The sequence below is a fragment of the Thamnophis elegans genome, chromosome 2, assembly GCF_009769535.1.
Source record: "Thamnophis elegans isolate rThaEle1 chromosome 2, rThaEle1.pri, whole genome shotgun sequence".
Classification (NCBI taxonomy): domain Eukaryota; kingdom Metazoa; phylum Chordata; class Lepidosauria; order Squamata; family Colubridae; genus Thamnophis; species Thamnophis elegans.
In genome coordinates, this window is record NC_045542.1 from 53,372,108 (window position 1) to 53,399,455 (window position 27,348).

Here is a 27,348-nt window from a genome sequence, read left to right on the forward strand (position 1 = left end):
TGAAAGGCTAGCTGGCCTAAGGATAGAGAAGCCTGCGGTTCAGCCCCAATGGACTTTGGGAGTGGGGCAAAAAGAGGATTATGAGGATTATGAGAATTTGGATGCAGGAGTCACCAGACGGAAACAAAGGAAAAACCCAGCAGACTGGGAAGAAACTATGACCGAGCGGAGGTCCCGGGAGAGAGAAATGGAAAGAGAGCAAACGGAAGAATTTGCACAAAGGTACTCCTTGCATAAATTTAGGGAGGGTGAAGAGGCCGAGGGGGGATGGGAGCAAGCAATCCCAGAAACAGTCTCCCCACCCAGCCAGGACTGTTGCCAGAGTAGGGGGGTCCCCCAGAAGACGCAGAAGTGCAAAAGTCCCTCCCTTACTAGTAAAATATAACGATGATACGAAGAGGTTGGGTCCTTTCGTCATGCAGATTTGCAACTATATGGAAAAATATGGCCAAGGTTTAGAATCAGATGAGATGAAAGTGTGAATAGTTTCACTTTCTTTGGAAGAAAAAGCAGCCGTTTGGATGGTGAGCTTACACCAATGTAATTCCCCTGTCCTGAGGAATTTTAATGACTTTATGACTGCGCTTAAGAGGAGGTTTGGTGACCCGCTGATTGAGAAACGAGGGAAGGTGAATTTTATGGCCCTAAAACAGGCAAATAAGCCAGTGGCTGGAAAGGTTCAGAATCAGTTTGCATTGGGATTAACTGAGAACATTTACCAACAATGCGTTAACAGACACCTTCCTAAGCGAATTGTTGTTTGCTATGAAAATACAGCAGATGTTGGACTAGACTTGATTAGAATTCAACGTGTGAAAGGGGAAAAAGCAGAGAGATCACCCCCCCCAGCTCAAGGGTGAAGGGAAGGGAAGCTCCGCCGGCAAAGACAAGCCTTTCATGTGCCTCCGTTGTGGAAAAGGAGGCCATCGAGCCATGGATTGCCACGTTAAACTTCCTCCCCCCGCCCAACCCCCTGCCAAGAGGAAAGGGAAGGCAAGCAAGGCCCCAGGGAAGGAGAAGGGAGCTGCGTTCGCTGCTGAAAATACCCCCCAGCGTTTCCAGCCGGAGGTAGAGGAGGGAGCGGACGTGATCACCAGCTCCTCTGATGACTTCGATGACGACGGCTCGCCTCAATGCATGAGTTCACATAAAGGCCCCATGTTGATCCCAATTGAGTTAAGGGTGCCATCTGATGGGGAGATGGAGCGGCTTTCCGCTCTACTCGATTCGGGCTGTTCTAGATGTATGATTAATCCTGCAATGGTTGAGAAACTGGGCTTGAAATTGAGGACTTTGAAAACCCCTATTGTTTTTTGCCAAATCGATGGATCCATTGCAGGGGGAGGCCCGGCCCATTTCTACACTGAACCTCTAGAGATGAAAAAGGGCACCCATGTGGAATTGATCTCTTTTATTGTGGCACCTGGGATGGACAGACCCCTTATTTTGGGACTCCCCTGGCTTCGTAAATGGAACCCTCGCATTAACTGGAGGGAGGGGTGGCTGCGCATCCGGACCAGCACAGCCCCAGACGGGGATGCCAACGCCCCTAAGCCTGGTGGCTCCAGCCCCACATTGGCCACCAGGGGCCAGGAGAAAATTGAGGGTGAGGAAAAGATTCCAAAAGAATATTGGGACTTAAAGGGGTTTTTTAGTGAAAAATCTTCAGATAAGCTTCCGCCCCACAGGAGCACTGACTGCTCCATCGAGATTTTGCCTGGAGTGCCGCTTCCAAAACCCCAAATTTACTCTATGTCGCCCAGAGAGATGGAGGAAATGAGGAAGTTTATTGACAAAAACTTACAAAGGGGTTTCATTAAACCAGCCAGACCCAAGGTGGCGGCCCCTGTACTATTCAGGGAGAAGAAAGATGGCTCTCTGTGCTTATGTGTGAACTTTAAGAACCTTAATTCAATCTCTTCTCATAATCTCTACCCTTTGCCTCTGATGAAGGACATGCTGGCCCAACTGGGAAAAGGCCACATTTTTACTAAACTAGACTTAAGGGAGGCATACTATAGAGTCCAAATTAAGGAGGGAGATGAGTGGAAGACTGCTTTCAACTGCCCCCTGGGGTGTTTCCAGTTCCGTGTAATGCCTTTTGGCCTGCAGGGGGCACCTGCAGTTTTCATGCAGCTAATTAATGAGATTTTGCATGACCACCTTTACAAAGGCGTTATCGTATATTTAGATGATATCCTTATTTACACACAAACATATGAAGAACACGTCAAGTTGGGCCGCACTGTCCTGAAGAAACTCCAAGCCGCGGAACTTTATGCCAAGTTATCCAAATGTGAATTTGACCAGGAGAAGATAGACTACCTTGGGTATCGCATCTCACCCGCAGGGGTGGAAATGGACCCCGCTTATGTCAAGGCGGTCACTGAGTGGGAGGCGCCCCGCACACGGAGGCAATTGCAGAAATTTTTGGGTTTTGCTAATTTCTACCGTCAGTTCATCCCTTCTTTTGCCAAAATTGCACTTCCCATCACTAATTTGTTGGAAGTCCAAAGGTGGGCCAAAACCTAAACCTAGCAAACCGTTGAATTGGACCATGGAGTATCAAGCTGCGTTTGAAAAGTTGAAGAGACTTTTTGTCAAAGAGCCAGTTCTGAAGCATCCAGATATCGACAAGCCTTTTGTCGTTCAAGCTGATGCCAGTGACGTGGCAGTGGGAGCCGTTTTGCTTCAGACTAATGACCAAGGTAATCTACAACCTTGTGTCTACACCTCTCGTAAACTCACAGAGACGGAGAGACGTTGGGCGATTTGGGAGAAAGAGGCATTTACTGTATGTTGGGCTTTGGCCACATGGTGCCATTTCCTGGAGGGCGCTAAACACCCGTTTGAGGTGTGGACTGACCATAAGAACTTGGAAGCTTTGAGGACTCCCAGGCGACTCTCCCCTAAGCAGATGCACTGGGCTCAGCATTTCAATCGTTTTAATTTCACACTTAGGTACATCCCGGGGGGGAAGAATTTCATGGCTGATGCTTTGTCCAGACTCCCTCAGTACAACTGCTCTAAGCTGAGTATTGTTCAACCCATAGTTCCCGCATCCAGCCTCGCTGCTCCTGTTGTTACTAGGCAACAGGCACGCACTAAGGTGGACGTGTCTCAAGATTTCCTTTCCGACCTCAAAAAGGCCCTTCCTCAGGATGATTGGTTCCAGCAGCATCAAGGTGAATGTAGAATGAGAGACGATTTGCCATGGATTGGAGCGAAACTTTACGTCCCTGCATCTCTTCATCTCGTGGTTCTCCAACGGGCACATGATTCCAAGTTGGCAGGGCACTTCGGCTTTGTGAAGATGCTGCATCTTGTGAAACGACAGTTTTGGTGGCCGTCTTTGAAGAAGGACATTGAACTTTATGTTGCCAGCTGTCCTGTTTGCGCAGCTGCTAAGCGCCCACCGGGGAAACCGCAGGGTTTACTCCAGACTGTAGCTCGCCCTGTCGCCCCCTGGAAGGAGATTTCTATGGATTTCATTGTCGAACTTCCTGAAAGCCAGGGGCACACGGTCATATGGGTGGTTACAGACTTGTTTTCCAAGCAAGTTCATTTCATACCTTGCCCTAAGATCTCATCTGCGAAGGCACTCGCTAAACTTTTCATTTCTCACGTGTACCGTTTGCATGGCGTGCCTGACCACATAATTTCTGATAGGGGCGTCCAATTCACCTCCGTCTTCTGGAAAGAATTTCTTAAAATGCATTGGCTCCGCCCAAGGTCTAAGCTCTGCCCACCACCCTCAGACTAATGGGGCTTGCGAGAGGACTAATTCTGTTCTAGAACAATATTTACGTTATTTCATCAATTACCAGCAAGATGATTGCGTGGATTTGTTGCCGCACGCGGAAGTGGCTTATAATAATTCTGTACATAGCAGCACTGGATTCACCCCTTTTCGTGTTGTGTTTGGCCAGGACTTTGTTCCTATTCCCGAAGTTCCTCTAGAGCAACCACAGGTCTCATCTATCTCCGACTGGAGTGAGCGGTTGCGGCATATTTGGCCTTTGGCACTTCACACTTTGGATGCTGCGCACCGTGCGCATAAAAAACAGGCTGATAAGAAACGTTCTCAACCTTATCAGTACAAAGTGGGTGACCAAGTTTATCTATCCACAAAATTCCTTCAAACTACGCAAAAATCGAAGAAGTTGGGGCCTAAGTATGTAGGCCCGTTTCCCATAATCAAGGTCATCAATCCTGTTTCGGTTTGCTTGCAGCTACCCAAGCACCTCAACCGTGTATATCCTGTTTTCCACATTAATCTCATTAAACCTGTTCGTTTTTCATCTTTACGTCCGCCAGTAGATCCGCCACCTGCCCCCCTACTGATTGATGGTGAACAGCATTTTGAGGTTTTGAGGACTCTCGTAGACGGCGGAATCGCCTTCAGTACCTGGTGGCTTGGAAGCATTTTCCTCAGTCTCATACTGAGTGGGTGGACAAGTCCCATCTCCGGGGCCCCCAACTGCTCCGCCAGTTCTATGCTGCTTATCCGGACAAGCCCTAGCTGACTCTCCTTCCTGACTTTCTCCCCCCCCCCCCCATTTTTCTTTTTCTGTTTTTTGTTGTTCGTCTGTTTGTTTGTGTTTTGTCGTTTTCCAGGCCTGACTGCCTTTTTCCGGTGGAGGGCTGGATGTCAGCCTCTGCTTTGCTGCTGCTTCGGCTGCCATTGAAACGGGGAGGGGGGCATGGTATTTGGGAGGGGAATACTAATTGTGCTGGAGGAAGTTTCTGCTGCCTGTCTTACTGCGCATGCGGAGGAGGTTTCCCGCCAAGGCCAACGGCACCGATATTCCATCTGGGTGATGCCTTTTGAAGTTATCTCACACCTGACACTTGGGAGAATTATGATTGGACTGTAAGTGGGATGCCAAGGGGAGGGGAATGAGTTATTCTATATATCATTTGCTTTCGCTTTGCTACGCTTCTGATCATTTGTAATTAGTAAAAGTACACTTGATTTCTATCAATGGAGTCTCGTGGGTTTCTTTCCTAATTATTCAATGGAGGAGTGCTGACATTCTAACTCTTATAATATATGTTTCACTAAGGATTAAACCAGAGGTGGTATTCAGAAGGTTCTGACCATTTCTGGAAAACCAGTAGCGGAAATTTTGAATAGTTCGGAGAACCGGTAAATACCACATCTGACTGGCCCCGCCCCCATCTATTCTCTGCCTCCCGAGTCCCAGGTGATCAGGAGGGAATGGGGATTTTGTAGTAACCTTCACCTGCAGTGGGGAGGGAATGGAGTTTTTACAGTATCCTTCCCATCACACCCACCAAGACATGCCACACCCACCAAGTCACACCCACATAACCAGTAGCAAAAAAAATTGAATCCCACCATTGGGATTAAACTCAGTTCTTCATAGTTAAAAAGCAATTAAGAAAAAAATTAAGAAATTAGGCTTGGCAAAACTTTGGGTACATAACACTGTATTTCTTTTGAAATGTTGAAACTTTGCAAACTTTCTGGATCATTCAGTGTTCGTACAGTCTCCCCTCATGGTTTTAGACATGTTATTTTCACACATAACTTTTAAGAGGAAATAAGATTTAACAGCATTGCATCCTAGCAACTGCTCAGAGTTTTAACACTTGACCATATAGATGCATACAACATAAACTAAAAATAATCACTGGTTATTAAGTTTCTCCTTTATGCTTTCCATATCTGCAAAAACAGCAATAATGACAATTACTCAAAAGAAGTTGACTTGGCTCTAAACATTTTTGCGTTTGCTTCAAAGTACTTTTGAAGGAGTGTATGTGCTTGTGTGCATGTGTGCGCACAGAGACTACCTATAATCTCTGCGTTTCTAGCCTGATGCCTTAATCACATGACTACCATTCTGAATTTGAAGGACTAGAGAATGGAATTGTTACAATACAGAAATGCTCAAAATATTATGAAAAAACAAAGGAGCATGATACAAGAAGACCCCAAGTATTCTTTCTTTTGCTTTAACAACAGGATCCGAAGATAATACTAGACCAATAAAAGTATAAAATGTGAATCTGCTGCTTACATGCTATATTGATAAAAAGATTCATTTATTTCTCTGTCCATCTTAATATGTGTATTTGTGTGTGTATAAAATATATAAGTATGTATGCATGTGAATGGAACATGCTGCATGTTGATCACTTTTCCTGTTCGACAATGGACCCATCCCCGAACAGGCTATATTTATTAGTAGATAGAAATTTGTAGCATTGTAGATTACAAAAGAAGTAAAGCCTTCTCCCTAGAGACAAGGTGGATTCTCGAAGATTACACATCCATGAACACATATCCATGTAGTTCTCTTGGCAACAAGAGGAAAGTGGATAAGTAGGCTTGAAATTTCAGCAGCTGTTAGACAGCTATTTATGTGTTTATCAAGGTGCTATGGTAAGTGAGAACTAGATTGGACTTTATTACAAAGAATTGTCCTGTCTTGTTCTAAAAACCAAACAAGACAAAATAGCAGGTTGCACCTACAAGTTACCAAAATACCTTTTGCCTCAATGTAATAAAGAATGACTAGCTTCATATCACACTAAGCCATGTTTTTTTAAAATATTATGGTTTGTTGAATAATCCAACATGGCTTGCCCCATACATGTTAAGCCATTAACTGAGGTTTATTAATCATACCTATTAAATGCATTACATCCCAATCTGATGTGTACATTAACTCTTATTTATAGATAAGATTCACAGATCACACTAAACCACGGTTTTTCTAAAGTGTATCAAATATTCATATTATGCAAATCAATTATGGTTTCACAAGACAACAGGGGAACAGGAATCTTCACAGGCTGTGACCTGTAGATCTGAACAACTGCTAAAATATCAGAAGGCCTCGTATATGAAACACAATGTGGAGTTATCTTGCCATTAGTCACAGATAGGCCTCTTCTCTGGTCCATTCTCTCTCACTTGACATTTTACCTGTATTTTGTCTTTTAGGGACCTATTGAAGCTTCCTTTGTTCATCCAAGGCTTCCCTTTGTCGATGTTATAAATGGATGGTTTTGTTTGGTTATTATTTTAATTTATTGTTATTTATTACTGTACTTTAAATATTTTTTAAATGTGCTTTTCAATATAATTTGTAATCATGCATTTAATAAAAACACAAAGGGAAAAATAACTTGTCAGACCTTGTGAAAAGGAAAATTCACAATATTATACTCAGTATTAAAAAATATGTGTGATTCTAGACTTTTGTCTATGCTGAAAATAGTGACTTCTGCTTTCTTAATATGAACAATGAAGAGCTACTAACACAGTATTTCCAGTTGTGATAGAAGTTCCTGTGTGAATATAGGATCTCAATGATATAGACGCTAAAACAAATAATAATAGTATCTATCAGGAGGACCGTGCTGACTCATAAGCGAAACCCTTTCAATATGAAATAGCCTGTGCGCCAAGGTTGTGAGAAATCATATAATCATATAAAGATCTGTTGCTTAAAGAAACGCTTGCTAACTACGATCAACAACCAGCTCGTTTCAATTCCTAAACCAGCCACTAGAGCTTAAAGTTAGAGCATATGCAATGGTAAGAAGGGCGGAAGAATAGCGTCAATACTTTCCCTAGTTTAACCTACCACCGCTAAAGCGCTTAAAATATTAGCCAAACACAGCCAATCCAGACGAGGTTTGCTTCACTGTACTTGAAATCATACACATAAATCCCCGGAGGGGAAAGCGGGCTATTTGCCAGTAGTAAGAATGGCGGAGCTAGCGATGTTGGACGAGGTGGAATGAAGGGTTGCTTCGGGGCTTCTTGAAAGAGTTAGTGGGAAGAAGGTTCCCCAGGATATGCCCGCCACTCTATGAACAGAAAAAACACCGCAGATTAAGCTGGTGAGTAAGTTTAGCCTTCACGAAAAAGAGCGGGGGAGAAGGTCGCGCTACCCACCGCCTTGATTTTAGCCCTGGTCTTTGCAGTGGGGTTCAAATTAACACAGCAACCCCACCAAGAAGCATCCCCACAGGCCCCCCTCTTTGGTTGAATGGGGCTTCGCCAGGCGTTAGAGTGAGACGGCGTCGCAAAGCCGAGGAAGCCTTCCCGGAGAAACAGCCAAGAGTCAAGTTCTCCGCCTTGCTGCTGCTTTATATACGGACTGTGCTTCTGCCTCCCAAAATATGGGTGAAATATACGGTAGGCCGGATGGATCCGGCTCTCGCCGCTCAAGGCATGCCTAACGGAGACGGAAAGTCATTGCAGGAGCAATAGGAAGTTCCCGCTCAACGCGGTCCCTTACAGCTGCAAAATCCTCGCCGCGTACTATGCACGTCTGAGACGTGCTCTGCAGAAGCGTCGGAGCCGAGTTGTTCTTTGACTCTGGCGCAGCTGCATTCCCCCCACCCCACCCGGCGGCGATGCAGCGGCAAAAATTGCTGGCGTTTCCAGAGTTCGCTATCTACCTCCGGCCACTGTTTTTCCCTTGGAAGAAAGGAGTGGGGGGGGGGAAGGCCTGGCTGCCTTCGACATAGTCCAGTCTTAACATCTCCGAATTAGTAAATTCAAACGGAGAGTTTATATAGGATAAAATAGGCGACCCGCATTGCCGCATTACGGTGCGCGTGGGGATTGTTACAGGAAGTTCTGAACAATTGCCGTGTCTTTCAGCGATGGGTTTCCCTAGTTGGCTAGTCCGGGTCTCCGTTGTCGCAAAGTATTCGTTGAGCAATTCCAGCTTTGTACATATAGAAACATTCTCAAATGTCACCCTGGCTTAGTGTAAACTCGGTGTCTGGATTACTTCAGTAAACTATGGTTTAGAGTTTTGTAAACAAATCTCTCTCTTTGGATTTCAGGCTGATTTTTAAAACTGTATTCCCCCTAAATTGAAGAACATCTGCTTTAATCAATCGTTTCAGTACCTGAATGCGTTCAGACAAGGCTTCTTAAACTAAATAATGCAGACGTCGCAGACCAAAATGTGCCTTTATGATGAGAATCAATTCTCAGCGCTGCAGTCAATGATATACTACTTTCCTCTTCAAGTTTAGTTTAGCACTTGCGGTTTAAAATGTGTAGTTAGTAAATTGTTTTAAGTGGATTGTTTAGTGTTTCTAGATGTAATTGCTGGCTATAACAAGAGTAGTAAGCAAAATTACGGTTAAACACTATGCTAACTCTGTGGTTTACTTTAGTTTTTCATGTCTCTGTGTTGCCTGGGATAGACACCCAATGCTATGTTGTATGTCTTTTAAGAACCAGTGGTGGAAATGGTATGTTAATTATAGTTTTCTTCTTACCTTACTTTATTCTGGCCAAATGATTGTATTTGATCTTATTTGGAGTGAAATAATTTAAGCAATATAACCATTTTTTCAGGAGATGCAGTTTTGGTCGCCACAATAAAAAAAAGATGTTGCGACTCTAGAAAGAGTGCAGAGAAGAGTAACAAAGATGATTAGGGGACTAGAGGCTAAAACATATAAAGAACAGTTGCTGGAATTGGGCATGTCTAGTTTAATGAAAAGAAGGACAAGGGGTAACATGATAGCAGTATTCCAGTATTTGAAGGGCTACCACGAAGAAGAGGCAGTCAATCTGTCCTCCAAAGCATCTGAAGGCAGGATGGAAACTAATGAAGAAGAGATCCTACCTAGAACTAAGAAGAATTTCCTGACAGAACAATTAATCAGTGGGACAACTATTCTCCAGAAATTGTGGGTGCTCCAACAAGTTTTTTAAGAAGTGATTGGGCAACTATTTGTCTGTAGGGTTTCCTGTCTGAGCAGGGGGTTGGAGACCTCAAAGGTCCCTTCAAAATCTGTTATTCTGTGAAGTTTTATCAGATTAATAATTTCATTTTTTTATTCTATTAATTTTCTTAATAGATTCTGGGAATGCTAAAAAAAACAAACATCTTCAACAGACATTAGACCAAGTACTTTGGAGGTCTTCTACTCCAATCTTCTACCTAAGGCCAGGAAGATGTTTGGATAACAAATATCTTAAAGTGAATTATCAAATTCTGTGAGGCCATAACCCTCACATTAATAGATTAGTGTGTGAACCTATTCCCCATTTCAGGTAGAGCAGGAACTAGGAGTTTGCACCAAAACAGAATCATTAGAACTTGCCCCCAGAACCAAGACTTGCTGTCAGTAGCCTTTGCATTTGTAGCTACAGCCTTCAGCAGGAGGCACAACTCACTTCTGAGTGCCACCAAGTAGCCCTGTTAGGATCCAATTGCTTTTGCTAATCTTGCCTTCCCCTTTTTTAAAGGTGCAACTGACCTCCTGCAAGACAATCCCCTCCTACAAGAAATAGGAGGGCTGTAGCACTTGGCCCACCTGGGAATGGGTGCAGAAACTCAGCATCAGGATCCAGGGTGGTGCTCTCTAAGAAGAAGCTGGGAAGAACTACCCTGTTTCCCTGAAAATAAGACCTCCCTGGATAATAAGCCCAATCAGGCTTTTGAGAGCATGCACTAAATTAAGCTCTCCCCCAAAATAAGCCCTGCCTAAAATATTGTAACACAGCAGCAGCCATAAAGTGACCACACTCACTGCCTCCCGAACTTCAAAAATAATAAGACCTCCTGAAAATAAGGCCAAGCGCTTATTTCGGGGTTCAAAAGAAAATAAGGCCCTGTCTTATTTTTGGGGAAACATGGTACTCTTGAAAGAGGGGGAAGATAAGTTGGCAAAAGCACTTCGATCCTGACTGGGTTGTTTTGGGTAGCACTCAGGAAGCCTCCCATATGATTTTGTCTGATGCCAGCTGCTTGTCTATGACCAGAATGGGAGTGGGTTGCAGCCCCCTTCCCCAGTCCGTCTGAGAATCTCTGCCTTAGAAGGCAGAAAAAAATAAGAATTAACTTTTTAGAACTGGATTGTAAATAAGAAATTTATATTGAAGAGAGATCTGTGTAATTCTCTTCATTGAAGAAAAAGAAATCATGTAACAAATTATAGAACATGAGACATCGGACATAGTAAACTTACACCTGGCATAGTAGTTGAAGCTAAATATGGCTCAGTAATATGATGTGATTGCTAAAAGGAATGCAAACTTTACACACTTTGTGCTACTTCTGGATCAGTTCTGGCATGACAGTCCTCTTCAAAACGGGTTTATTTCAAGAGCTTATTCAACATTTTTCTAATATGCAAATTTAGCTGGAAATGGAACAGCTGAACCCTGCTTTCAGCAAAGCTGAGGCTTGTGACAATTCCTATTTCTGTTGACCTTTTTTGTAACTTAATCATAACTTTATCATACCAAGTTCTAAGTACAAGCCAACAAAAGTGAAGGTGATTGAAATTTAGGTTCAACCTTATTTTTAAGAAATTGGGGCTTGGAAATGGAGAGAAAGCTGTCTAGCATGGAAGAATCAGTAGGCTGCATCAACAGAAGTACTATTTCCAAATTACAGGGAATTATAATTACATTATAATTGTCATTGGTCATACTCCCGTTCAATTAGTGTCCAATTTTGGATATCACAGTAGGATTCAGACAAGCTTGAACAAATGCAGGAAAAAAACCCCAAGGTAATTGGGGGATTTTATGAGATTGAGGCATCTGGATATATATTTTTTTCTTTGAAGAAAGTGATTGATTGGGGATCCAATAGCATTTTTCAAACACCTATATGGGCCCCAAAGGTGCTTTTTTCAAGAGACAGCTGGACTTCCTGGTTTTTCTTTGAAAATGTTTCGCTTCTCATCCAAAAAGCTTTTTTAGCTCAGAACTAAGAGAAGCGAAACATCTTCACCCCCCACCCCCGAAATCTAGTTGCCTCTAGAAAAAAGCACATTTGAGACAACCAGGACCTGGATGACTGAGAATCTCCATAGACATTCACCTATATGGGTATTAATAAAGAAGAAGGCCTAATCTCTAATTCCAGGATGTTGAACACAGAATAATGGATTTAACTTGTAGGAGGACAGACTTCAATACAGAGTTAGAAAAGATTTCCCAACTCTAAGGATGGTTTGAAACTGCAAACAATTCTCCAGGAGAAATCTTTATTAAAGAAAGCAGAAGAATAACCAAGACAATGGCTATCCACTGGCAGATTTAATGCCTCCCATGTAACAATTGCAAAGGCAACTGGTAGATTTAATCCCCAATAAATAACTGCTTTGTTTTTTGTGGTTTTCACCTGCATTTTTCCTCAGAGATTGCAGAAGTGATAGGTTTGAGTTGATTTAAAATATCTAGGGGTTGTTGTTTTTGTAAAAAAGGTAAATAGATTTGTTTGCCCAGTGATTTCCCACGGAAAGTATTGATTAACTTGGATTCTCCCCAAAATATTTTTCTTCATTCTCATTGATTAACTTGGATTCTCCCCAAAATATTTTTCTTGATTCTCATGTTCAAACCCAAGGTATCAGATCAACAGACTTGTTCCCCTTTTAGTGTTTAGCAAAATTCTGACTTCTGTAAGGTACAGTATTGGTTGAAGCCGCACCAAACAATGTGCACTTGCTAATAGTCTGTGTTTTTGATACAGCTCTTTTCTTCAACAAAGGAATTGACCCCATTCTAAAAAAGAAACATAAGTACACATCCTAACTGTAGTAGCAAATATGTAATAGGTTATTCCTCAGGAGCTGCTGAGTTTGCTCAAATTTTAGCTCCTGTTGCATAATTGTTGAGCAACGGGCAGCTTCTTTGCAATAGGCTTTTGTCTGATCAGGGTGTTTGGATCTCTACGGAATGTCCATGTGCAACTTCTTACCACATTCTTATTCCAACATGTCCCTAATTGCTTTTTGTTTTGTCTCTTTACCAGAAAGTAATACTTTAGTTACAGAGTAGCAGACTCAACAGAGGAGTTTGCTTATGAGCATCTATGAGAGACAAGGGGAGAAAATGGCAATATGATGCAGGTTCCGCCCCTTATGTACTTGTGTGCAAAATTGGGATGCAAGTGTGACAGGGAAGAGCTTCTCTTGTGTAGTCACAATGCCAATGGAAGTGACACTAAGAAAAACAGCAGCCCAGAAAAGTGGCAACATTGGGTGATACCATCTGTGGCTGGATGGGATACATGAAGAGGGGGACGGGGAACCATAAACCACTGGCATTTTCCTCTCCTAGGTTGGTTCAGTGGGGCTTAGTAGAAAAAGTTAGCTTATCAACTAAGACTCAGAAAAGAATATATTGGTTGTGGTAGGGAGAACAAGATAACTGTTGTTAAAAGGCCTGGCTGCCCAGCTATTTAAAGGTTGCCCTGGTTTTTAGAGTGATACTAACATATATGGGTTTTAGATATACATAGTGCAGATGGTGGAGGCCTGTCTTTCATTTGAGCTTAGAGATTCATCTGGGTGTTAGGGATCTTATAGCCTACCTATAGTAAGAGTGGTTGGTTCCAATCAGTGGTTATGAGAAAGGATTGTTCCAGAAGATGTTTTTAGATAAATTATCAAAGCAACACCCTCAGATAAATTATATGCTGTTCTGGCTTGAGAATGAAACTTTTTAAATTTAACTTACTATATCATCAATTATTTTAATATGAAAGCTTTTGAGTGCCACTAAACATCTTAAGATTGTAGCAGTATAGCAATCTAATTAGTAAACGAATAGTAATATTGATAATATTGACCTGGAAAGCGGGCCTTGCATCTGCGGAGGGAAAAAGCTAGGATGATGATTGATGGTGATTATCAATAGTAATATTTACATATTATCATATCTGTATACAGTAGATCAATGTGTGAATTTCAGAGCAAGATTAATTTCCAGAGAAGGGCTGTCCTTTAACATATGGGCCATGACAGAGATGGTGGGCAGGAAAAGCCCTTGCCTTTTTCTAATTTGTAGCATAGAGATATTGTAGTAGGAGATTCTCCCCACAGTCAACTTTTCCTGAAAGTAATTTTGGTTTGGTTTGATTTTCTTCCTTTGGGTTCTCTTCCTGCTTTTTATTCTCTAACTAGACTGATGGAGGAAGCAAAGCCAAAAATAGTTTCAAGTTTTAATTTTATTTATAGGCCGCCCAATCCCGGAGGACTCCGGGCGGCTTACAGAGAGGGGAAATAAAATAAAAATAAAATAAACAAGTTAAAAAACAACACAGATACATTCATTTCAGTCGGGGCTGGACTTCAACAATGAAGTCAACAGCCCCAGGCCTGCCGGAATAGCCAGGTTCTTGACAGCTTTTCTGAAGGCCATGAGAGTGGGTGAGGTCCGGATTTCTGGGGGTAGTTCATTCCAAAGGGTCAGGGCAGCCACAGAGAAGGCTCTCCTCCGGGGAGCCGCCAGCCGACATTGTCTGGCTGACGGCATCTGAAGGAGGCCCACCCTGTGGGATTACGGCCATTGGGAGGAGTGTGGCAGTATGCGGTCACACAGGTATCCTGGTCCTAAGCCATGCAGGGCTTTAAAGGTAATAACCAACACCTTGAATTGCGTCCGGAGACCAATAGGTAGCCAGTGCAGCTCGTGGAGGATAGGTGTAACATGGGTGTACCTAGGTACACCCAATATTGCTCTCGCGGCTGCATTCTGGACTAGTTGCAGTCTCCGAACGCTTTTCAAGGGTAGCCCCATGTAGAGCGCGTTGCAGTAATCCAGCTTTGAGGTGACTAGGGCGTGAGTGACGGTCTGGAGTGCCTCCCGATCCAAGTAGGGCCGCAATTGATGTACCAGGCGAACCTGGGCAAAGGCTCCTCTGGTCACAGCCTACAGATGGTGTTCCGGTGTCAGCTGTGAATCCAGGAGGACCCCCAAATTGCGTTCCCTCTCTGAGGGGTATAAGTTTTCACCCCCCAGGATCAAGGATGGACTATCTGGGCTGTCCTTCGGGGGGAACATCCATAGCCACTCACTCTTGTCGGGATTGAGCACGAGTTTGTTTACCCCCATCCAGATCCTAACAGCCTCCAGGCACCAGCACATCATGTTCGCTGCTACACTGAGCTGGCACGGGGCAGAGAGATATAATTGTGTATCTTCAGCATACTGATGATACTTAACCCCGTGCTGTCGAATGATCTCACCCAGAAGCTTAATGTAGATGTTAAATAGCAGGGGGAAAAAGACTGACCCCTGCGGCACCCCACATTTAAGGGGCCTAGGGGTCGACCTCTGTCGCCCGACCAACACCGACTGCGACCTGTCCGAGAGGTAAGAGGAGAACCACCATAGAACGATGCCTCCCACTCCCACCTTCTCTAACCGTTGCAGAAGGATACCATGGTGGATGGTATCGAAAGCCGCTGAGAGGTCAAGAAGCACCAGGATAGAGGAATGTCCTCTATCCCTGGCCCGCCAGACAACCAAAGCGCCCAGTGCGACCAAAGCGGTTTCTGTGCTGTATCCAGGCCTGAAGCCAGACTGAAAGGAGTCTAGATATTCAAGGTCCATTGGAGTTGAAGAGCCACCACCTTCTCAACAACCTTTCCCAGAAAAGGAAGGTTGGAGACAGGATGATAGTTCTTAAGAATAGCTGGGTCCAGAGAAGGCTTCTTAAGGAGGAGCCTTACCACCGCTTCCTTAAGTGGCTGTGGGAAAGACCCCTCCTGTAAAGATGCATTCGTAATCATCTAGAGTCAGCCTCCTATTACCTCCCTGCTGGTCGAGACTAGCCAGGAGGGGCACGTGTCCAATAAACAGGTGGAGGCACTCATCGCTCCCATGGCCTTGTCCACTTCCTCAGAAAATCTGACTAAGACCCTCCCTCAGCATCTCAGCTGGTGCTGCCCAAGTAGAGTCCAGGTCCACCCGGATCTGAGTGATTTTATCCGACAGAAACTGAACAAACTCCTCAGCTCTTCCCTGCAGGGGTTCCCTTGCTTCCTCACCTTTTAGGAGGGAGCGGGTCACCCTAAACAGGGCAGCTGGGCGGGATTCCGCGGATGCAATAAGAGCGGAAAAATATGTACATTTTGCCACCTGTATCGCCACTAAATAAGTCCTAATAAAGGCTCTTAATAGTGTTCGGTCAGGGCTTCCTGGGCGGGACTTACTGATGGTAGCAGCTAAACACAGCTGCTCCCGTATTACCAGTGGCGTTATCTGTTAAGATGATCATCTATCAGACATCTGACAGACACCTTCCTCTTCGGGAAAAGAAGGGAAAGGAGAGAAGTTTTGTCAAGCAAATGCCTTTCTGATCTTTGCAGCTTCTGTGTCTGTGAAGAGAAGGGGGGCCAGCTGAAGGCAGAACTGCTCCGCGCTGGAAATCCTTGCAGCCCCAAGTAAGCTTCCCTCCCACTCAGTTCAAAGATTGAATTACCTGATTTCGAAACGAGCAGAATTCGTATGTGAGAGCATTAATTGTTTATTTAAATCTAGCTTCTATGCTACAAGATCTTCTTCCATTATTTTATCTACTTAAAGAGGTGTCTAAAATGGCGATGAGCCAGTTGAATTGCTGACTAACATTGTTTATCTAATTATACGGAGTTTCAAAACGTCAAAGAAAGGGAGTGCCTCACAGTCGGCCAACAGATCTTCACTAATTAGTTTCACTTTTAAAGTTTTAAAAGACTCTTTGCTAATATAGAGACATTCAAAACAGAGGTGAATATGCTGAACTGTTTCATTACAATGCTAATTTTTTGAAACCTTCTGCAAACTGTCTGCAAAGTTCTACGAAGCTTATAAAAAAAAAAAGGGAGGAACAGCCGACTAGCAGTTTCTTATTAATTAGTTTTACTTCTCTGAAGAGTTTACAAGACCTTCCTTTTATCAACATTGCTAATATATATTTCTGATATAAAGAAGTCCAAAATGGCGCTGAATATGCCGAGCTGCTTTGTGACAATGCCCTTCCCCCCTTTTTTTGAAATCCTTTGAAAAATCCTAAAGTCCAAAATCCTTATTTTCTGAAAGTTTTGCCAAGCCTCAAATTTCAAAGTAAAGGGAGAAATTCAGCATCTTTACTTATAGCTGCACAGTCAGGCAGCAGAGTTTTATTAATTGCTGGAAGATAAAATTTGGAATGGCCTCAAAACCAAATTTTAATCTGAAACCGTCGCCCTCTATTCCCAGGGGCACATCCCCAGTGCCTGGCACAAGGTTGCAGCCTCCGCTCCCTACGCCCCCTGCTGGAGATTTGTTAACGAAAGAATTCTTCTTGAGTGAATTAAGTGTGGCTCTTAACGCACAGACAATTAAAATGGAAGATAAACTTAGAGATTTTAAAGAGGAGATAAAACAGGAGATAAAACAGGAGGGAAAAGAGGAAATAAAAGAAATAAAAGGGGAAATAAAAGAGGAAATAAAAGGACTTAAACAGGAGTTGTATGAGAAAATCGATGCCAGGGTTGTTAAAATTAAAGATGAAATGCTGGGACTTGTAACTGTATTGACAGAACATGTTTCCGGAATTGAAGATAGCCTAGAGGATCTTAATGAGGCTAATACCAACTTGACATTGAAAACAGAGGCGGTGGAACAAAAAGTGGAAAATGCTGAAAAAGAAATTATTATGATACAGTATAGACAAATGGAGCTGGCATTAAGAGTAAGGGGCTGCGTGAGGAGAAAGAGGAGAACCTGAAACAGATCCTATCAGAAGCCTTTGACCGCCTGGTGGGAAGACCAGGGACTAACCTCGACTGGCAGATCGACAAAGTTTATCGCGTTAACTCCTGGGGGGGCAAAGCAGAAACAGCTTCCTCGAGACATCGTTATATACTTCACTACAAGAGAGCTTAGAAATATGGTACTACAAGAGTCTTATAACACTAAGCTCCAAATTGGCGGTCAAGACCTGATTGTTTTGAAAGAGATACCACCTCAAATGTTAAGAGCCAGGAGAGACTACGCTTTTTTAGTCGAAGAACTCAGAAACTGTCAGATACAGTATAGATGGGACGCACCATTTGGCATTATATTTACATTTGATAGGCAAAGATATCGCCTCAACTCTGTATGGAAAGCCCGAGATTTTTATCATAATATTTTGAAGGCTGGATATCCTGCATCATCTGGACCTGGAGAAAGACCACAAGAAGGACAGGACAGGCAGCAAACTACACAACTGTCAGATAAGATGGAGCATCTCTCTCTTCTAGAAGCGCAAGGTGTTATGGAACAAAGACCTAGCCGTATGATTACTAGACGAATGGAGAAACAAGCTAAAAAGCAACAACATCAACAATCACCGGCCATCGATCAAGGAGCTACAATAACAAGTCTGGAAGCAGTGGGAGGAGCTAGGCCTAAGGTTAAACAGGCCATGCAAGAAGCTCTAAAAATGCTTCAGCCAACCAAAGATGACAACTAAGATCTTCACATGGAATGTCAATGGATTGAATTCCCCACAGAAGAGAAAGAAAATACTTCACTATCTCAAACAGTTTAAGAATGACATAATTTGTTTGCAAGAAACTCATATCAAATCAACTGATCAAAAATATCTGATTAACTCAAAACTTGGTCAACATTTTGTAGCTTCTGCTATGGAAAAGAAGAATGGTATAGTTGTATACTTAAGAAAAGACATGAAAGCTGAATTAATTGAAGCAGATCCCTTCGGAAGATATATCGCTTTAGACCTAATCCTAGAAGGGAAAAAGACATTACTTTTGGGAATTTATGCTCCTAATCAACAGCAAGATGGATTCTATAGAAATCTTCATGCCAAATTAGTACAGTGGGACTATAGTTCCTGTATACTATTGGGTGACTGGAATGGAGTGATAGACACTAAGAGAGATAAGAAGACTTCTCGCCCAAATACTAAGATGCGAGCAAAGCTACCCAAACCTTTTTTTGACATGATGGACGACTTTGAACTGAGAGATATTTGGCGAGAAAGAAATGCAGAGGAATATGATTTCACTTTCTTCTCTGATAGACATCAATCCCTTTCAAGGATTGATTTTATACTAATCACTAATGATTTGCTTTCTAGGGTCAAGAAGACAAAGATTGCGGCTAGGGTCCTTTCGGACCATAACCCAGTTTGGATGGAGTTGGGAAGGGTAGTGCAGGCAAGAAGGTCTTGGAGATTGAATGAAAACTTATTTAGATATGAAAAGTATATTAATGATTGTAAAAAATTGTTATCTGAATATTTCATTTTGAATATGAATAAGGGTACATCTATGGAATTCGTATGGGATGCAAGCAAAGCGTATATGAGAGGAGTGCTGATGAATATAAATAAAACACATAGATATAAACAAGGGTTAAAACGAACAGAATTGGAAGAGGAAATTAAGAGAAAAGAGTTGGAGTTAACAATGAATCCAGGCGATACAAAGGTTAAGGAAGCTATCACCATATTAAAATCTCAATTTGACATGTTGATCTCTGACCAGGTAGCCACTAATTTATTATATGCAAAACACAATACCTTTTGTAACGCAAACAAACCTGGCAGATGGTTAGCTTATCAGATTAGGAAAAAAAGGAAAACTTGAAATATATCTAAACTGATTTACAGAGGGAAGGAGGTGTTTCAACAGGAAGAGATTCAAAAGGTATTTCGGGAATTTTTTACAGAATTGTATAAAGGGGATAAAATTAATGGTCTAGATATAGACAAATATTTAGATAAAGAGAAAATACCTTCAGTTAGAGAAGAGCACAGACAAAAATTGAATCAACCAATAACCTCGGGGGAAATTTTGCAGGTAATTAAGCAATTAAAGTTAGGGAAAGCACCAGGTACAGACGGTTTGACAGCGGTTTACTATAAAAATTTACAGTTAGAAATGGTAGAACCTCTTAGAGAATTATTTAATAAGATTCAAACGGAAGGTAAAGTGCCTCCATTTTGGAAGACAGCGTTTATATCTTTGATACCCAAAGAAGATCAAGACCCTACCCATCCAAAAAATTATAGAGCTATCTCATTACTTAATGTAGATTATAAAATCTTTACTAAAATACTAGCAAATAGGTTAATGCTGGTTTTTCAACAATTGATACACACAGACCAAACAGGTTTTATACAGGGGAGACAGATGAAAAGTAATGTCAGATTAATTATTAATGCATTAGAATATCTGGGAAAGAACAACCAGATCCCTGCTGCGTTTATATTCTTGGATGCTGAGAAGGCCTTTGATCGAGTTAATTGGCAATTTCTGTTGAAGATATTGCAAAAAATGCAGATAGGAGATAATTTTTTACAGTCAATTAAAGCAATATACCAACAGAAAACAGCACAAATTATAGTCAATGGAAGTTTAACAGACTCTTTTCAAATTGGAAAAGGTACAAGACAGGGCTGTCCTTTGTCCCCGCTATTGTTTATTATAACTTTGGAAGTATTGTTGAATAAAATACGGGGCTTGGATGGTCTAAAAGGGATCAAGATTAGGCAGCAAGAATACAGAGTGCGTGCCTTTGCGGATGATTTGATCATAATATTGGAACAACCGCAGGAATCCAGTAGGGTTTTAATGAATACGATTAATCAATATGGTCAAGTATCTGGTTTTAAAATAATTTTAGGAAAAACCAAAATATTAGCTATAAATATGAATACTAAACAAAAGGAAGAACTAGGAGGGATGCTAGGATGTGAGGTGGTCAAAAAAGTCAAATATCTTGGAGTCAATATTAACCTCAAACGGGAAATTATATAAGCATAAATATGAACCACTTTGGCATAGTATACAGATAGAGATGAAAAAATGGGAGAAATTGCACTTATCTTTGCTGGGTAGGATAGCGGCAGTGAAAATGAACATTTTACCAAAATTTTTATTTCTCTTCCAAATGTTACCTATACTTAAAAAAGATGCGAATCTTTTAGAATGGCAGAAGGGTATCAACAAATTTGTATGGGCCGGAAAGAAGCTGAGGGTAAAGATGAAAATAATGCAAGATGTACGGGAGAGAGGAGGTTTGAAATTACCTAACCTAAAATTATATTACGATGCAGTGGCGCTATCTGTAATTAGTGATTGGACTCATTTAACTAATGATAGAATACTGAATATCGAGGGACACGATCTGGTATATGGTTGGCATGCTTACCTGTTATTCAACAAAAAACTGGATAAGAAGTTTAAAAGTCGTATTTTAAGAAATGCTTTACTGCGGGTCTGGAAAAAATACCAATATAAATTAAATGACAAAATACCCATGTGGGCAATTCCTAGACATACAATTGAAAATATGAACATAGCACAAAAACAGGATAGAACTACCTATAGACAGCTGCTCATTTTGGAAAGGGGGGTACAACTAAAATCTTTAGAGGTATTAAAAGAGGAGAAGGTAGTTCAAACATGGTTCCAGTATGGGCAATTATAGGCCAGGTGGAAAATAGATAAAAAAATTGGTTTTATCCAAGCTGAAGATAATTTGTTTAAACAAATAAGAGATCAAAGCTTAATGCATATAAAGAGGATATATAATGTATTAATACAGATGGATTCAGAAACAGAATTAGTCAAAGATTGTATGATAAAGTGGGCTCAAAATATTGAAGAACCAATAATGTTGGATACATGGGAAAGAATATGGGTAACAAATGTGAAATTCACACAAGCTCAAAATCTGAGAGAAAATTTTTATAAGATGTTCTATAGATGGCATTTAGATCCTAAAAAGCTGGCTTCTATGTATCCGAATGTACAGCCTAAATGTTGGAGGTGTGGTTCTTTCGATGCTACATATTATCATATATGGTGGACCTGCCAAAAGGTTAAGGCATTCTGGATAAAAATATGGTGGATTATGCAAAATATCTTTAAAAGAAGGATAAAGTTTATTCCTCAGTTATTCTTACTAGGTATATGTACTGATTTTACAGTGGTAGAGAGTAACTTGATTCTGCACCTAATAACGGCAGCAAGACTGTTGGTGGCGCAATACTGGAAGAAGGAAGACTTGCCTACAACTCAAGAATGGACATTGAAAGTTACAAACTTAGCCGAGATGGCTAAAATATCGGCATATCTTAAAGATCACTCAAATGAGAGATATAAACGAGACTGGAAAAAATGGATTGACTATATACAAAATAAATACGGGACCAAGAAATTCCAGTTAGCCTATGCTTAAGATCGGAAATGACTTAAATTGTTTAAAGTTAGCTTAGCAAGAAGGAGCTAAGGTCAATGTAGAATGTCATTAATTTCTTTATTTCTTTTTTCTCAATAGATTTTAGACTGTGTTTGTTAAAAATCCATACCGTGTACGGGTTCTGGGAAGTCGGGGGGTGGGTGGAGGGAGGGAACATTAGGCTAGACAAGAATTTGGTGGTAAACTAGAACTATTTTGACACACAAAGATTGTACGTCGATGTCTTACTGATTGAGGAATGATGAAATGTTTGTTTTAAAAGAAATAAAACTTTTGAACTACAAAAAAAAAAAAATAGTGTTCGGTCAGATTCGGAGCTACTAGCCCTCCAGCGTCGCTCTAGGCATCTCTTTTGGCGCTTCATCTCCCGGAGTTCCTCGGTGAACCAAGGTGCCCTCCTGGATCTACTGCCCCGGAGAGGCCGCAAAGGTGCAATCCGATCCCGAGCCTCAGCCGCTTCAACATTCCAGGCCGGGACTAAGGCCTCTGTCGGGTTGTGGGCAAGGAAGTCAGGTATCCCTCCAAGCTCCTTCTGAAATCCTTCCGGATCCATCAGGCGCCTGGGGCGGAACCACTTAATCGGCTCCACCTCCCTGCAATGGGGGAGTAGCATCCCAAAGTCAAGCCTCAGCAGGAAGTGATCTGACCATGACAAGGGTGAGATCTCTATTCCCCTTAATTCAAGATCACATCTCCACTGCCCCGAGAGAAATGCAAGGTCGAGTGTGTGTCCCGCTCTGTGAGTTGGACCCTGGACTACTTGGGTCAAGTCCATGGTTGTCATGGAAGCCATGAACTCCTGCGCTCCATCAGAGTGTTCGCCCAGGGATGGCAGGTTAAAGTCCCCCAGTACCATCAGTCTGGGGAACTCCACCACCAACCCGGCTACCACCTCTAGGAGTGCAGGCAGGGCTGTTGTGACGCAGCTTGGAGGTAGGTACGTCAAAAACAAGCCCAATTGAACCCCTAGGTCCAACTTCAGGAGAAGAGACTCACACCCCACAATCTCTGGGGCAGGAATCCTGTGAGGAGCTAACGACCTTCGGATAATAACTGCCACTCCCCCACCCCTTCCTTTGGTGTTGCATTTGGTATAGCACCTGGAACCCATCTGGGCACATTTCCGAGAGGGGGACTCCTCCCTCTTGGCCCAGCCAGGTTTCAGTTATACATGCCAGGTCTGCCTCCCCGTCTAAAATTAAGTCCCGGACGAGGAGAGTTTTATTTACTAAAGACCTGGCATTTAGCAACAGCAACCTGAGACCAGGGCCCTGATCTCCTCTGCCACCAGGCCCTTGAGTTGAGCCAGTGGGGCCGGAACAAGGAATCGCTGTAAGGTAGCGAGTCCTTCCCCGATAACGGCCAGCCTTACAGCTCCCGTCATATCTGCCCCTCCCAGTCGTAACTGAAATGCTCTGACCCTCCTCCATTCGCCGTAGACCCCCACCCACCTCCCATGGCCCCCATTCTTCCCGACAGGCTGCGCTCATCATTCATACCAGGACGGGGGGGCGAATCTGGGCCCCCATCCACTTTTGCATCTGCACTCAGTGGAGGGGGCCTCAGGTCGCCCACCCGATCCTATCATACACAACACACAGCCAGTCTCCTCATACACCCCCACAACAATAGTTAAAATACAGAGTAATAATATAAAAAATTAATCAAATTTAATAGTTAAAAGTGGGAACACGCTCTCACCCATTCGTACAAACATTCCCTCAACAAGCAAGATAAGCGCAATTCTTGACCCGCAAAAGCGGTTGGCGCAAATTTAAAATAGGTGAAGTTGGTAAGAATTTGAGAGAGGGAGGCTCCACGCTATTAATCTTCTTCCCTGAGGAGTCCAGAAAAGTACATGAAGTCTGAGAGTCTAAAATGGCTGAGGGGTTGACGCCAGTTGGGGGGGGGGAGCAAGCTTCCTGTCCACGTTCTCCTCGTCCCCCATCCTCTCCTACGAAGGTTGTATAACACAGGATCAAACGTAGAACTATCAGCGTGGCCAAAGGTCTCCATGGCCGCAGCAACAGTTAGAATGATAAGCAGAAAAATCCCTAAGGATGAAGGCGGGGGCGGCCAGAGGGCGAGGGCGACTGGAGAATACTTTGATTGATGCTATGCTGCAAGAACCATAATGAACATACGATATGTTTTTCACATGGATGGCCATTTTGAACACTGGACAGCATGAAGCCATCTGAATATAACAAAAAGAATTACTAGGGGATACAGCAAGCTCCTTCTTTGTTAAGGACAAAGAAAAATGCATAGTGATATTATAAATTCTTATAAATAAATAAATTCTGCAACTTTTAAGACACTGCATAGATCAATATTTATTTACAGTATTTATTTTATTAATTTATTCTGCTTTTATGTAATTTGTTTGTTAGAGGGTCTGCCCACAATGAATTCTGGTTAGCAGCGTTCCATTTTCATCCTACTTTTGAGATCACGTATGGACATTCTTGAATAATGCATATTAACTTTGTCCCTTTTAGCTCTCTAGATATGCTCCTTTTTCAGCAGTGATAACAATATTGATATTGATAGGATTTTCAGTGGAAGATGTACATGTCTCCATTGTAACTCATTTATTATTGATAGTATTAAAATATTTTCCTAGATACTTTATTAGATAGCAAAGTAGAAAGAACTTAAATGCATTATTTCACCTAACTATATAGAGTAATGCAAAGCACTATGAAGCAGTAAGTGCTATTGCTATTGTTATTACTTGAATTGTAGCTATTTGCAGGACGTAATATCTGTAACTATACTGGGGCATATATACAGAATTAAACTTTTAAAAAAAGCTTAGGGTTAATTTTACATACCAAGGCAAAAGAATTCTATCATGCTTTAGCGTCTAATACAGTGGTTGGTTGCAGGCAGTACGCCCTGGTATGGGTGTACCAGAGCCTGCCCGGACCACTGGGCACTCTTATCTGTCCTTTAAAGCTCCTTATGTATCCTTTAAACCTTAGGTGCTTCCACGCACGCGCATAGCGCATACAACGCCTGTGCGACACTCTGCTGAGCAGCTGGAGCGTCGTGGAGGCGTTGCTGGAAGGTACGACACAGGCGCGTGCCTCACGCGTTCATGTGGAGGATGCCGGGCCCTGTTGCAACCATATTGGTTGCAACAGGATCCAGAACCCACCACTGGTCTTATATATAGGCTAAGGTGCAGATTACAACTAGACCTTGATCCACAGGTGTAAAAATGCAAATTGGGAGAGGAAGCTTCCCAGCTAGACACTGAGAGTCCAAATCATGCTTAAAATATGGCATGTTGATGATCTTCTGGCCCCCTTTTTTTAGAACCTGAGGTCTAGCTAATGATACCTCAGATTTAACAAACAAGGTTTAGGTCTGTTTTCAAAAGAAAAAAGAAAGATTTGTTCCTGCAGAGATTATTTGTGCAGAGACTTGGGTTAGAGATAAAAACAAATGACCATTAATGATAGCCAGCTCTATCCTATCTGGCATTTAAAACCTGCTATTCTTCCTGCACCTGATGAAATCTGGCTTCTTGTTCTGAGGCAGAATTTGGCAGTTTTCCTAGATATATCAAGAAAATCTTCAAGGTGTTCATCATATTATGCTGTTTTTTTAACCATTTAACCGATGGCTTTAGAAAATGCAGTTAAGAGCTGAAAAAATAGGACTTCCTGGGAGGAGCCTACTGGTGGGGGCAGCAAAAAATCAGCTGCCTCCGAATTCCTGGCTACGTACCTGTTTAGAGGATCTTCCATCTGACGTCTTATCAGGTTTTCTTATCCTTCAGGCAAGAAGGAAAGAAGAAACTGTTTTGCTGGCAAATGCTCTTCGATTTTTGCAGCTTTTGTGCTTGCAAGGAAAGGGGGGCTAGCCCAAGGCAGAACGGCTGTCCGTGCTGGGAACTTCAAACTGCCTTGTGCAGGACAAAGTAGGTCTCCCCCACTCTGCTCAAAGTTTTGTTTGATTTAATCTTATCACGAGCTGAATCCGTTTACTGCGTGGACAATAATTGCTTATCAACATTTTAGCTTCTTCTCTTTTTCTCCTCCGAAAAATTATTTACTCAGAGGCTTTTAAAATGGCGCCGAGCAGGCTGGTTTCTCCGGTAATAACGAACACTTTTTGCTAATCCTCACAAGAATTCAAAACAAAAGAGATTGCTTATCATATGTTTTGGTTTCACAATAGAAGAATTTTACTCCTTCATTAACCTTGCTTATCTGGAAGTTAAATGGTGATGAATCTGCTGAACGGTCTTGTTACAATGTTTACTCACTGAAAGTTTTGCCAAGCCTTAAACTTCAAAATAAAAGCCTCTTTACTTAAAGCTGCATATTCAGGCAATAGAGTTTTATTAACTGCAGGCAGATAAATTTTGAAATGGCCTCAAAACCAAATATTAACTTGAAGTCGTCACCCTCTACTTCCAGGGGCACATCCTCAGTGCCTGGCACAAAGCTGCAGCCTCCGCTTCCTACGCCCCCTGCTGGGGATGTGTTAACGAAAGAATTTTTCCTGAGTAATCTAAGCGAGGCTCTTAATGCACAGACAATTAAAATGGAAGATAAATTTAGAGATAATAGAGAGGAGAGAAAAGAGGAAATAAAAGAAATGAAAGAAGAAATTAAAAGTGAAATAAAAGGACTTAAACAGGAGCTGTATGAGAAATTTGAGGCTAAGGTTGATAAAATTAGAGACGACATGCTGAGTCTTGTAACTGTATTAACAGAACATATTTCTGGAGTGGAAGATACTCTAGAGGTTCTTAATGATGCCAATGCTAACTTGACATTGAAAACAGAGGTGGTGGAACAAAAAGTGGAAAATGCTGAAAAAGAAATTATTATGATACAGTACCGACAAATGGAGTTCGCATTAAGAGTAAGGGGGCTGCGTGAGGAGAAACAGGAGAACCTGAAACAGATCCTATCGGAAGCTTTTGACCGCCTGATGGGAAGACCAGGGACCAACCAAGACTGGCAAATTGACAAAGCTTACCGCGTTAACTCCTGGCTGGCAAAGCAGAAGCAGCTTCCTCGAGACATCGTTATATATTTTACTACAAGAGAGCTTAGAAATATGGTACTGCAAGCGTCTTATAACACTAAGCTTCAAATTGGCGGTCAAGACCTGGCTGTTTTGAAAGAGATACCACCTCAAATGTTAAGAGCCAGGAGAGACTACGCTTTTTTGGTCGAAGAACTCAGAAATCGTCAGATACAGTATAGATGGGATGCACCATTCGGCATCATATTTACATTTGATAAGCAAAGGTACCGCCTCAACTCTGTATGGAAAGCCCGAGATTTTTATTATAATATATTGAAGGCCGGACACCCTGCACCATC

At 42.3% G+C, this 27,348-nt stretch overlaps 1 protein-coding gene across 5 annotated transcripts in view; it reads left to right on the top strand.

Moving 5' to 3' along the window:
• Positions 1–7,705: 7,705 nt before the first annotated feature.
• Positions 7,706–27,348, top strand: part of TMEM94 (transmembrane protein 94) — a 117,726-nt gene continuing 98,083 nt past the window's right edge. For 2 of the 5 annotated variants that reach the window (XM_032209432.1, XM_032209433.1), the window contains exon 1: positions 7,706–7,881. The gene's annotated coding sequence lies outside the window, so the exon portion shown is untranslated. The remainder of the gene's footprint in view (positions 7,882–27,348) is intronic. The other 3 variants (XM_032209430.1, XM_032209434.1, XM_032209431.1) reach the window with 2 other exon arrangements.